Here is a 12,031-nt window from a genome sequence, read left to right as displayed (position 1 = left end):
ACATGTGCTACCCCCGTTAATTTGGTCACCCAAACTCCCCCTTTGCACGCAACTAAGAAAAGTAACCCAAAACAAAGTGTTGTGCTGGAGCTGCATAGGCCTCCTCCAAGCAAACGTAGTAGGAAGTCAATGGGGGGGGAGGGGGAAAGCCAAACTACTCCATCTAGATTTTGGCAAAAAACATACAAACGCTCTACAATCTGGGAGGGACAATGAGACTGTGCCTATTGCTTTTCCCTCCAAGGCCCCCGGTTCCAACATAGCTGTCACTAATAACGACCCAGTGGCCAATACATCTAATATAAATCCCCCCCTCACATCTATAGAGAGTATAGAATTCCTACTTTGTTCCCTTCTGCAGCCCATTAGCGATAGCCTGAAAAAAGTGGAGATTAGGCTCACTCTACTAGAGACATCTCTTACTACCTTGAACACCTTAGTTAGCAAGCAATCTAAAAATATGGGACCTCATCTCCCCGCAGGAAACCCTCCTAAAATAGGAGTCCCACAGGGTGCTAATAAAGTCCCCCCTCAGAGCGTGCCTACTGTTCCCCCCCTGCAGCCATTAATGGCTATTTCAGTCCAGGCACCGTGCAGTAACTCAACTCATAGGCCTTTACAACCAATAGACTCTGCCCCTCAAAGCTTCCAGACAGTGATTAATGGCGGCCATCAAGAAGCCGGCAGCGCCCCTCTAATTTCCCCGGGCTGGCAAGCCCCAAGACCACGGAGACCAGATCTGCCGCCAGAAGCTAATAGTCTAACGGTGGTCCTAGCAGGTGCCCCCCAATTAAGATCAGGGAAAAATGAGGTCTACCAATCCCTAAAGAATAAGGTCATTAAATGGCTAAATTTGAACCGACCTCTACCATCTCATTTTAATAATGAGATTATTATGGTTAGAAGGGTCCCTTGGTTAGGGAAGACCAGAAAAACAATAATAGGGGATTGTATCCTGGTAAGTTTTAAGGATCCGGGCACTGTTCTGCACATCTGCGAAGGAACAAATAGATCACTGGATTCTACTATTCAGACCCTTCCAGTATCCTTCTTTTTCCCCCCTATCCGCATGCACCATGTTCCATCACAGGATGAGTGGATAAGGATGGAACATAGATGCAGACATAAGGACTATGTACAACGCCCTAATCTCCAATTGCAGGATACACCCTATTTTCATTTTAACCGTTTCAACTGTTTGAATGGTTTGGATGGGGTTGATTGACTTTCCGCTCATACGCCAATGACCAAAGATTGCGGCTCCTGCAGTTTCTCCAAGCCATTCACCCCGACTGTTGGTAAAATCCCTGGGCCACTGAACAACCCAGTGTTCCTGGATGATCTATCTGCCCACAATGTTGCCAATGCCTCTGGAATATTGAATGAGCCAACAACTGTGGAGAACGGCTCCAGTGGACTTTTCGAACCATCGGTCCCTACTGTTGGTAATGCGCCAGAATCCTCGATTGCAGTAGAGTCTGGAACCATCTCCTCTAACCCCCCTGGCACGGCATCTAATACCCCTGATCATCTGAGGCTAATTTGCTGGAACGTTGCTGGATTGGCTAATAAACTGGGTGACCCGGACTGGGCAAATTATATTGAGACTGGAGACATATGTATGTTCCAGGAAACCTGGGCCAGAGAGGACTATGGTCACCAAGGCTACATGTCATTCTTCATTCCAGCGAGGTGGGAAGGCAAAGGCCGTCCGTCAGGAGGGCTTACGACCTGGGTCGCATCTCATCTGGGCTGTGTGGCAATGCGGCTGTCGACTAACTCTGAAGACATCCTTGCGATTTCACTATTATGGCCCAACCAAGTTAAACTTGTGTTTATTAATATTTATTCTAAGCCAATGGGAATTGTAAAGGAATCACCGACCATAGATGAACTCTCCAACTTTATATCTGACCTACCGAGTGATTCATTCTATGTAGTGGGTGGGGATTTTAATTCTCATTTTGAGCCACTCCCTGGCCTTCTGGATGGGTTATCATCGGAAGAAGAGGCCAGATGGACAGTGCCTTTAGTGGAAGCTCCACCTCCGAAGGCTTGGACCCCACTAGCACTACAAATTACAGCCCTCACCCTAAAGTTCGGAATCAGAGCTTGCAATGGGCGAATGAAATCCGACATACCCAGTAAAACCACCTACAACAGACCGGGAAGAGAGACCCGTCTGGATTATGTCTTGGCTCAAATAGTGAAGTGGCCGACAATCCAGGATTTCAGGGTGACGGAAAGGACCGATAGTGACCATAACGCACTTGAGCTCGACCTTGTTCACCCTGGCCCCCAAGCTCTCGCGATTAATGCGGAAGGGAACAACCCCGCGCTTCTCCTTGACAATAACAGGAGAAGGATCAGGTGGGAGCACCTGGCTACAAGCAAAAATAAACTCCCCAGGCTCTATGATGGGATAATCCCCATCTTGGAAACTGTGGGGTGCTTGGACACCGAGGTAAACAATAAAGACTCCCAGGGAAAATTGTTCAAGGCCCATGAGGACCTCATAAAAGCTGCGGCACCTCATTTCACCTGCAGTTCACGAAAAGTAAAAGGGGGGCGACAAGGCAAAACATCATGGTACAACCTAGCTTGCAGAAGGGCAAAAACAGAACTCCTTAGACTAATCAAGGAGGGTTTAGGGGGGGGATAGCCTTAAACAAAGCAGGCGAGCTTACAAGAAACTCACTGCCCACGCTAAGGTAGAATGGGAGGAAAACCAGTGGGAAGAACTCACCAAGGCACTAGCGACCCAAAACCAACGTCTGTTCTGGAGGATTGTGAACGGGGGGTCGGGGAACTTACAATCGGCACTAGAGCCCAAATCCGCAATTGGGAGCTGCACGGCTCGAGAGAGTGGCCACCTTTGAATACCTTGGTGTGACTCTCAACGAAACCATGACTTGGGGATCTTACCAGAGTAGGGCTAACCTCAAACTTACGCAAACCACTGGGGGTATCGCCCGGATGATGACTGGTTCATCATACCGTCCATTGGGGGCACTAATCCAGATATATAAGGCCCAGGCTAGGGGAGCGATAATGTACGGGGCGGAATTATGGGGCCACACGCCTTGCCGGAGTCTGTCATTAACGGAAAATAAGTTTATAAGACAGATAGCCGCACTCCCGCCCAGCACCCCGCTCCTCCCCCTGAGGCTTGATTTGGGCCTACGACCGTTAGCTGACGAAATAAACCTGAGACCCTTAGTATTCTGGCGTAGGCTGTGGAGTAGCAATGATCTCGCAGAATATAGGGCGGAACTGGTCGAACTTCTGAATCACCCAAAAGTGCTCAATATCCCTTGGGTCAAAAACATCCAAGCCACTTGCATGGAAATAGGGCTTCCCGATTTATGGACTGAGCCAGCGAAAGCCGCACTAAATATTTCCAAAAAGTCCCTGGCTAACGTATATCACGAACACAAATTAGCCAGGGCCCAAGCCACCCAGGCAGAAGGGTCCTTATCCTCCGTGTTTCTGCAAAGCAAGGATCTTTATAGGTTTGAGAAGGTATTGGATCCTATCTTCCCTGTACTGGCCCGGAAGCTGTTTCTCCAATGGAGATACGGCACACTGCCTTTCCGGTCTTTTACAAGCACCTGGCCATCGGCTCCCACCACAAAGCAGTGTCCGGCTTGTGATGCTACGGAGGAAACTGATTTGCATGTGGCTTTTTTCTGCCCAGCCTACAAGGTAGCACGAAAATACTGGCTCCTCCCGCTGATAAGAAATATGGGCTGCAGGGAATATGCACCAATGTATAGGATTTTAAAATCTGATGTCTCTGGCCCAACTGTCTTCGCACTAACAAAATTTCTTACCAATGTTTGGCATACGCGTAACCGTATTCTAAAGGCGTTGGATCCCTCTTAAAAAAAAATTATTTTTTAATCAGTGATTGAATATGTGTACTGTATATTTTTTTTTCTTGGCCACGGCCGAAACAAAGAATGGAATTAGAATGGCTTATTGTTGCTACTTTGATAACTGTTGTTTAATAACTTTTTATCGCAAATGCTGAATTATTTATGTATTTCATGTCTATGTATATATTTTATCTGTGCTTTTATGGTCACCGACCGAAATAAAGCTATCAAAGAAGAAGATACTGCAAACCATAGTCCTACTTCTATGTCTATGACCTGTCCCCGTTTTTTATTTTGAGAATCTGGTCACCCTAAGTCTGAGCGGTGATATTTTGTAAATTACATTGTTCCTAGACACCTATGTAAGATTGGTAATGGCACTGTTTAATGACACACTTGGACTGAACTCATATGTCTAGGCGCTACTATAGGGTGACCAGATTCTCAAAACAAAAAACGGGGACAGGTCATAGACATAGAAGTAGGACTACGATTTGCAGTAACCACCGACATAAAAGTAGGACTATTTGACAGCTGTGATAAACATAGAAAAAGGACTACGACAGCTCCCTCCAAGACCGAGATGAAGCATTACAGATGACAAATCAGAGGTCTTTTATCGGCAGTAAGCATTAATTCCATTTAAACCGACTTTGCCTCAACATTTGCTTTAGTCCAAGTTTGTTTTCTTATTAGATAAGTATATATATTGGGATTGTTAACTGAACAATAAAGAAAATTGCACAATCGAAGAGGAGTTTGTGCTCTTGTTTTTGCCACGAGGAAGTGAACGAGTGCATCGCTAGTGAGTTTGATAGATTACCTACTGGCGGTCGCCAGTAGGTAGTTATAGTTAGGACCACGTTTCCATAGGAAAACCTCAACATTCTATTTTGAATAACTTTGGCGCCGGTCGACGAATCCTCGCGAATTTCTCAAAATAGGTGGGGCGCTACGCTCCGCTCCTACCCTGAAAGTCTCGGGGGGATCCGTCAAGCGGGGGCTGAGATAAAAGGGGGGTCCCAAAACGCGTTTTTCCCATGCATTTTTCCATAGGACCTTTAGAACGAGCTACAGCCCGAACGGCTGAACAGAATTACTCAAAATTTGGCAGAGAGGTAGTCCCTAGGTCAAGGAAGTGCCTTTTGTAGGTTTGGTGTAAATCTGTTCAGTAGATTCTGAGAAAATAGCCTTTAAATCAATATATATATCTGAGCCCGCTTACGGTACGCTTACCGTACGCTTACGGTAAGCGTACGGTGGCGTGCGCGATTCTGATTGGCTCTTAGATCTTAGTAAACATTCGAATCGGCCGAAACCAGGAAGCGGCGGCCGCCATTTTGTGTATTTCACTCTGAAAAAAAAGAGTGAAAACAAGGAAAGGGGGCAATGAGGAGAGTTACAGACCCCCTTACATTTGTGAGGGGGTCAAAGAAGGACTGTAAAGTACAAAGAAAACATTTATTGATTTTAAAAAAAATCACGGGGTACGCGTACGGTAAGCTTACGGTAAGCGTACGGTAGAAAAAAAAAAAAAAAAAAATGAAAATCAGATTTAAGTGTTTAGATATTAGGGGGCTCTAAAAAGAGCCGTTGTGTTTATGAAATGATTTTTTAGTGGTACCTACAAGTAAGTACCGATGCAGAGTCTAAGGTTCAAGAGGAAGACTCTGTTCCCTTCATCATTGAAGTGCACACCATCTCCTCTATAAATGTCTTGCATGTCATAACGCAAGTTGTTGTGGTAAATGGCACCCATACCATAGTCACGGAGGAAAGCAGAAACAGATTTGTTGACGTGCTTTCTTGCTTTGTCATCGCACCGCGTGCCCACCGTGCGTGCACGGCACTAACTGCGTAAAGTGGGCACGCGGTGCGCGAAGCGCACCGCGTGCTCACTGTGCGCGCACGGTGCGCGAAGCGCACCGTGCGCGCACGGAACGAACTGCGTTAAGTGGGCGCGCACGCCACGAATGGCGTAAAGTAACTTAGCATTTAAAAAACCGTACAAATTCACTGAAAAAACCATAGGTTTCACACACGTTATAGTTAGGAATTAGCATTTAAAAAACCTTGCAAATTCACTGAAAAAACCATAGGTTTCACACATGTTATAGTTAGCGGAAATTTTACTGATAAAAAACCAATGAAATTCCCCCGTTATAGTTAGTGCAGGCAACTATAACTCACGCGACCGCAATCTTCTGCTGATGACATATGTGTCTTTATGAAAAAAAAATATTTGTAATATATGTATAGCTAAAAATGTATGGAAGAAGACATGGGCAAATAAGTGTCTAAATACAGTATTAGCATCAGCAGAGGATTGCGGTCGCGTGAGTTATAGTTGCCTGCACTAACTATAACGGGGGAATTTCATTGGTTTTTTATCAGTAAAATTTCCGCTAACTATAACATGTGTGAAACCTATGGTTTTTTCAGTGAATATATATATACACACATATACACACACACACACATTCTGTCATCGTCAAAATCAGATACTGCTGTTTGTAGAATACTCCTTCCCATAAAGCACTCCCCCTACGTTCAGCGCAGTTGACTGAAATATAAATAATGTTTGCTTTATTTACGTGGAAACATTTACGCACATTAGCATAGTAAATAGTTTATAACATATAAGACAGGGCTGGCTTTAGTGCTGGTGGCGCCCTGTGCGACAATGTTTGTTGGCGCCCCCCCCAATGACCACCTCCACCACGGATTCTCTCACTAGCACCCTTTAACAGTGACCAAGTCACCATAACCACACTCTATCAGATGCATTATATATAGCGCCACTCATACCAGTGTAGGGTGTTCAAGCACTTTGCATCACACACACATTACACAGAGACAATCAATCATACGTGTGTAAATCAGTGTATAGGAAATGTTACATAAGCCAAAGGACTGAAAGTGTAGGAGTCACATGTCATCCGTACTGGTAGGCAGTATAGTTTAAGAGTGCTTGGTGTGGAGAAGCACAAACGCAGAGTCGAAAAAGAAACAGCATAGTTGGGAGTTTTCTTTAATATTAAGAATCGATTTCTAGCCAGATTAACCCTTTTTGAAACATTAATCAATGTTCTAATAATGTATACTTTGCAGTGTGTATGCAGTTCTAGGATGAAAGTTAATAGCTCACTATTCTATATTAGGACTTTAAGTTATAAATTGCAAGTAGCAAAAAAATGTCTCTTTTGAAAGCAGTAACCCGCTGATCTGTTTACATCATACGCACTCTGTAATCTACTTGGTACACGTTCTTTGCAGCAGGCATATTAACCCTCTGCACTAACTTCAGCCAAGTCAAAACCTCAACTATACAAAATGCTGATCTCTCTCCAGGAAGATAATTAATCACACTCTTGACATTTATGTGAGGCCTGGTAATTGCTGGGGGAAAGCAACGCTACACGGCGCCCCCAGGAAGCCAGCACTGGTGCGGATAAAACTCTCAGGGTTGAAATACACGTTGCGGGCTTGCAGGCTGGGAGGGCAAGGATTCCTGGATGATGCAGCTCTGATGCAAGGCAGTGTCCCGACGGTGCTGGTAGGGCTGGGGAGGCGTCACGAAGCTGCTGCTGGATTCTGCTGTAGTTTGAGACTGTCCGACCCTCGCTCGCTTTAAGGCAGAGCAGGGTCACGGTGGATTGCTGCAGGCTGTAAAATCAGGGTCATGCCGGTCACAGGTGGTTCTAACCAGCTGCATGATGACGTAGGTGGCGCTGTGTAGACAAAGAGAAGGGAAATCCCGAGAGAACATGTCTCTCTTCAAAGGATTTCCCTTCCTGCTACAGCGCTCACCTCAGTGACGTCACCAAGCTGTGCAAACAGAGCATGCGCGCAACCGGAACAGTGAAAAACCGGGACATTTCTTTGTTCAACCCGGACACTGTTCTAAAACGGGGACATTTGACTCCATTGGAGTACAGTGTCGGGACACGGGGACATTTCACAAAAAACGGGGACCGTCCGGGCAAAACGGGGACGTCTGGTCACCCTAGCTACTAGCACCGGATCAGAGACAAGGGCCTGGACAGGAGGGTTAAAAACAAAGCAGGTCCTGCTCTCGTACTGTCTCTTTAACTGCAATTATAACAGTCTTTAGGTGCCCGGTGCCCACGTCTATTACTTCAAACATTACACTTCGGCTAGGAACACGCAGCTGCAAACTGCACGCAGTACAAACACAGCACCTCCGGGTGAAAGTAATGTCTGCCACCCACAACCCACCTGCAGCAGATCACACGGCGCCCTCGGTTCACACAGTACTTAAACATGATAATTGGAGGGTCTGTGTCTGCCACCCCACAACTCCCCTACAGCACACGGCGCGCTCACCTCAGGCAGCACTCTGGGGTGAAAATAACTCGCCAGCCTGTATCTGCCACCCCACAACTCACCTGCAGCAGATCACACGGCGCGCTCTCCTCACGCAGCACTTCGGGGTGAAAATAACTCGCCAGTCTGTATCTGCCACCCCACAACTCACCTTCAGCAGATCACACGGCGCGCTCTCCTCACGCAGCACTTCGGGGTGAAAATAACTCGCCAGTCTGTATCTGCCACCCCACAACTCACCTTCAGCAGATCACACGGCGCGCTCTCCTCACGCAGCACTCCGGGGTGAAAATAACTCGCCAGCCTGTGTCTCCCACAGCAGATCTCACGGCGCCCTCAGTTCACGCAGCACTGCCGGGTGAAAATAATCGGAGTGTCTGCCATCTACCCCCGCCATTACCAGTGACGTCAGCAGTGAGTCATGGGGGGGGGGGGGGGCTGGGTGTTGTCAGCCGGGGAGAGTTCCTGAACACCCTCCTGTCACCCCCAGCTGAAGGACAGAGAGTTGATGTTTAACACAGGCCCACGCATCCCCCGCGGCGAGGGGGGCCGAGCTGCAGGGGGCCCCCTCAGCACAGTACTCAACCCTGCGCTCCGGATTAAATCCGGAGCGGGCCCCCTCTGTGTACATTGCAGGGGGGCCCTTAAATTTTCGTTACGCCACTGCTCAGTGCAGCCAGAGAAGGCGGGGTTTGTATGTTGATGACACTCCTTAGAGATATATGTAAGGCGCGAGACAGGATTAGACCAGCAGCGAAAACAAAGGTCACATGAGGAGTAGACAGGAGTCCACAATGGGAGTGAATAGAGCCTTCATCCTTGCTGGGGCCCCCGTTCCTGGGGGAGGGGCCGGGCGGCCAGTTAGGAGCCGGGGGTCCGAGCTGGGCCGTGAGCCGCTGCTGTGGCCCCCCAGGCAGAAGGCAACACTCGGGGTCCCTGAGTCGAGTGCCTGCTGATGGGGGGTGCCATAGAGCCGATGCTGACACATGCTTTAGCTCTGCCTTTATCTGGCAGCGGTGGAAAGGGTCGGGGGGGGGGGGGGGCTTCTCTTCCCTCGTTAGGGGTCACTGGTAGGCTGACTTTACCTACACGGAACTTTGGGAGGCCCAGACGAGGCTCTGAGGTGTGACGGAGGCATCGCACCTCAACTTTGGGAGGCACAGACGAGGCTCTGAGGTGTGACGGAGGCATCGCACCTCAACTTTGGGAGGCCCAGACGAGGCTCTGAGGTGTGACGGAGGCATCGCACCTCAACTTTAGGAGGCACAGACGAGGCTCTGAGGTGTGACGGAGGCATCGCACCTCAACTTTAGGAGACCCAGACGAGGCTCTGAGGTGTGACTGAGGCATCTCACCTCAACTTTGGGAGGCACAGACGAGGCTCTAAGGTGTGACTGAGGCATCTCACCTCAACTTTGAAGGCACAGACAAGGCTCTGAGGTGTGACGGAGACATCGCACCTCAACTTTGGGAGGCACAGACGAGGCTCTGAGGTGTGGCAGAGGCATCGCACCTCAACTTTGAAGGCGCAGACAAGGCTCTGAGGTGTGACGGAGGCATCGCACCTCAACTTTGGGAGGCCCAGACGAGGGTCTGAGGTGTGGCGGAGGCATCGCACCTCAACTTTAGGAGGCCCAGACGAGGCTCTGAGGTGTGGTGGAGGCATCGCACCTCAACTTTGGGAGGCACAGACGAGGCTCTGAGGTGTGACAGAAGCATCGCACCTCAACTTTGGGAGGCCCAGACGAGGCTCTGAGGTGTGGTGGAGGCATTGCACCTCAACTTTAGGAGGCCCAGACGAGGCTCTGAGGTGTGGCAGAGACATCCCACCTCAACATTGGGAGACACAGACGAGGCTCTGAGGTGTGACGGAGGCATCGCACCTCAACTTTAGAAGGCCCAGACGAGGCTCTGAGGTGTGGCAGAGGCATCACACTTCAACTTTAGAAGGCCCAGACGAGGCTCTGAGGTGTGACAGAGGCATCACACCTCAACTTTGGAAGGCACAGACAAGGCTCTGATGTGTGACAGAGGCATCGTACCTCAACTTTGAGAGGCCCAGACGAGGCTCTGAGGTGTGGCAGAGGCATTGCACTTCAACTTTAGAAGGCCCAGACGAGGCTCTGAGGTGTGACAGAGGCATCGCACTTCAACTTTAGAAGGCACAGACGATGCTCTGAGGTGTGACAGAGGCAATGCACCTCAACTTTAGAAGGCACAGACGATGCTCTGAGGTGTGACGGAGACATCGCACCTCAACTTTGGGAGGCAAAGACGAGGCTCTGAGGTATGACGGAGGCATCGCACCTCAACTTTGAGAGGCACAGACAAGGCTCTGTGGTGTGACGGAGGCATCGCACCTCAACTTTGGGAGGCACAGGCAAGGCTCTGAGGTGTGACGGAGGCATCGCACCTCAACTTTGCGAGTGTGAGAAGTTGGCCGGGCATATGCTGTCCACTAGTTATAGGGGACACCTTGCACCAGTCCAATCTGACTCTTAAGGTGATAGGTTAAAAGACAACCATTAAAGAAAGCTATCCTAGTGGTAGCTGTGGAGAACAGCCTTCAGGCTAAGTCTTGAAGGTGTGTTAAGCTTATTGTTTTAAACAATAGAAAAAATGGGGCGACATCTCACTCCATTTCCGGAGGCACAGCGATAATGTATGCATACCAATGATGCAACAAGTTGATCCAGGTTTGCTAAAAATGTATTCAAGTTTCATCAAGAAGGTATTTTCATAATTTCCAAGTTTTATCCATAGTCACATGAGGGACGTCTCACATTTGTCACTGTAACCTTAAACGCTGCAGAAATGCCAACAGGCCTTAATCGGTAGCTAGGATTGTACGCGAGTAATCCTCATCAGCTCATCTCGATAACCCAATGCATTTCGGGCCTTTCCATGGCCCTTCGTCAGGGGTATTCTACAATTTAAAAATCAATGTTTTAATACCAAGTATTTCGATCTGATTACCCATGTTCATTCATGTTCAAAACATTGCAAGCCCTTGCCTCATGACTCATCCACATCATTAACGTCTTCCCGCTAATTGTAGCCAAAAACGCCACCACTAAGTTGATGCCCGGATCCACCTCCCTTGTTTCTCTCACGTTTTCATTACACCTTTAAGTCCCCGTACAACGGTTCCCTTGCATGCAAGCCTTCTGTATTCTAGTTAATCTAAAAACAAAATCTAACCCGCCTGAATAGTTACCTTCCAAAAATCTTTCCCATCACCTCACGGGCGATTCACATAATGTGTTCAGGCTCCAATCTACATTTAAAGCACCTGGGTTGTGTCTCCGCCCTCCAATAGCTCCTCCCACTCAAGGGTCACCATCATCTCTTAACCCTATGTCTTCCATTACATTCTATTTAAGTTGTTTTAATGCTCTTATTCGTGTTGTCAATATGAGCCATAATCCATCCAGGTGTCAACCCTCATCTCTTCCTGTGCTTAACCTAGCTGTTCCTGTGCTAAACTTTGCTGTTTGTCTGACATTATTAACACCAATGCAACCCCACATTATCGCATCTTGCGTTCACAGTTCTTACTGAAACCACTGTACTCCAACTCCCATAATGCGCTGCGTTTACCATCCTAAGGTGCCTAGATTCTCTACATCCCAATCCACGTGATTAACACTATCCCTCATCCTATGTATATCATCTTTCTGGACATCAATCTAAAATGTCCCAACCACCCTTTGTTGACATTCACTACGTTAATTCTGAAGTGTCCTGTGTGTCATACTTTAAGCGTCACAGTCTTATGTGATCGTATGAAACGCGCTTGCAAACAT

General features: G+C 48.1%; 1 protein-coding gene across 2 annotated transcripts in view; it reads right to left on the bottom strand.

Annotated features, from left to right (window-relative positions):
* Window positions 1–8,912, bottom strand: part of LOC146822433 (uncharacterized) — a 35,395-nt gene extending 26,483 nt beyond the window's left edge. Inside the window, exon 1 of one of the 2 annotated variants that reach the window (XM_085613528.1) lies at window positions 8,466–8,912. The gene's annotated coding sequence lies outside the window, so the exon portion shown is untranslated. Of the gene's footprint in view, window positions 1–8,376; window positions 8,444–8,465 lie in introns of those variants that run through there. The other variant, XM_085613527.1, reaches the window with a different exon arrangement.
* Window positions 8,913–12,031: the final 3,119 nt, after the last annotated feature.

This window comes from Triturus cristatus, chromosome 6 (genome assembly GCF_964204655.1).
Source record: "Triturus cristatus chromosome 6, aTriCri1.1, whole genome shotgun sequence".
Classification (NCBI taxonomy): Eukaryota; Metazoa; Chordata; class Amphibia; order Caudata; family Salamandridae; genus Triturus; species Triturus cristatus.
The sequence above is the reverse complement of the archived record's forward strand: the minus strand, read 5'-3'. Positions and strand labels throughout refer to the sequence as shown.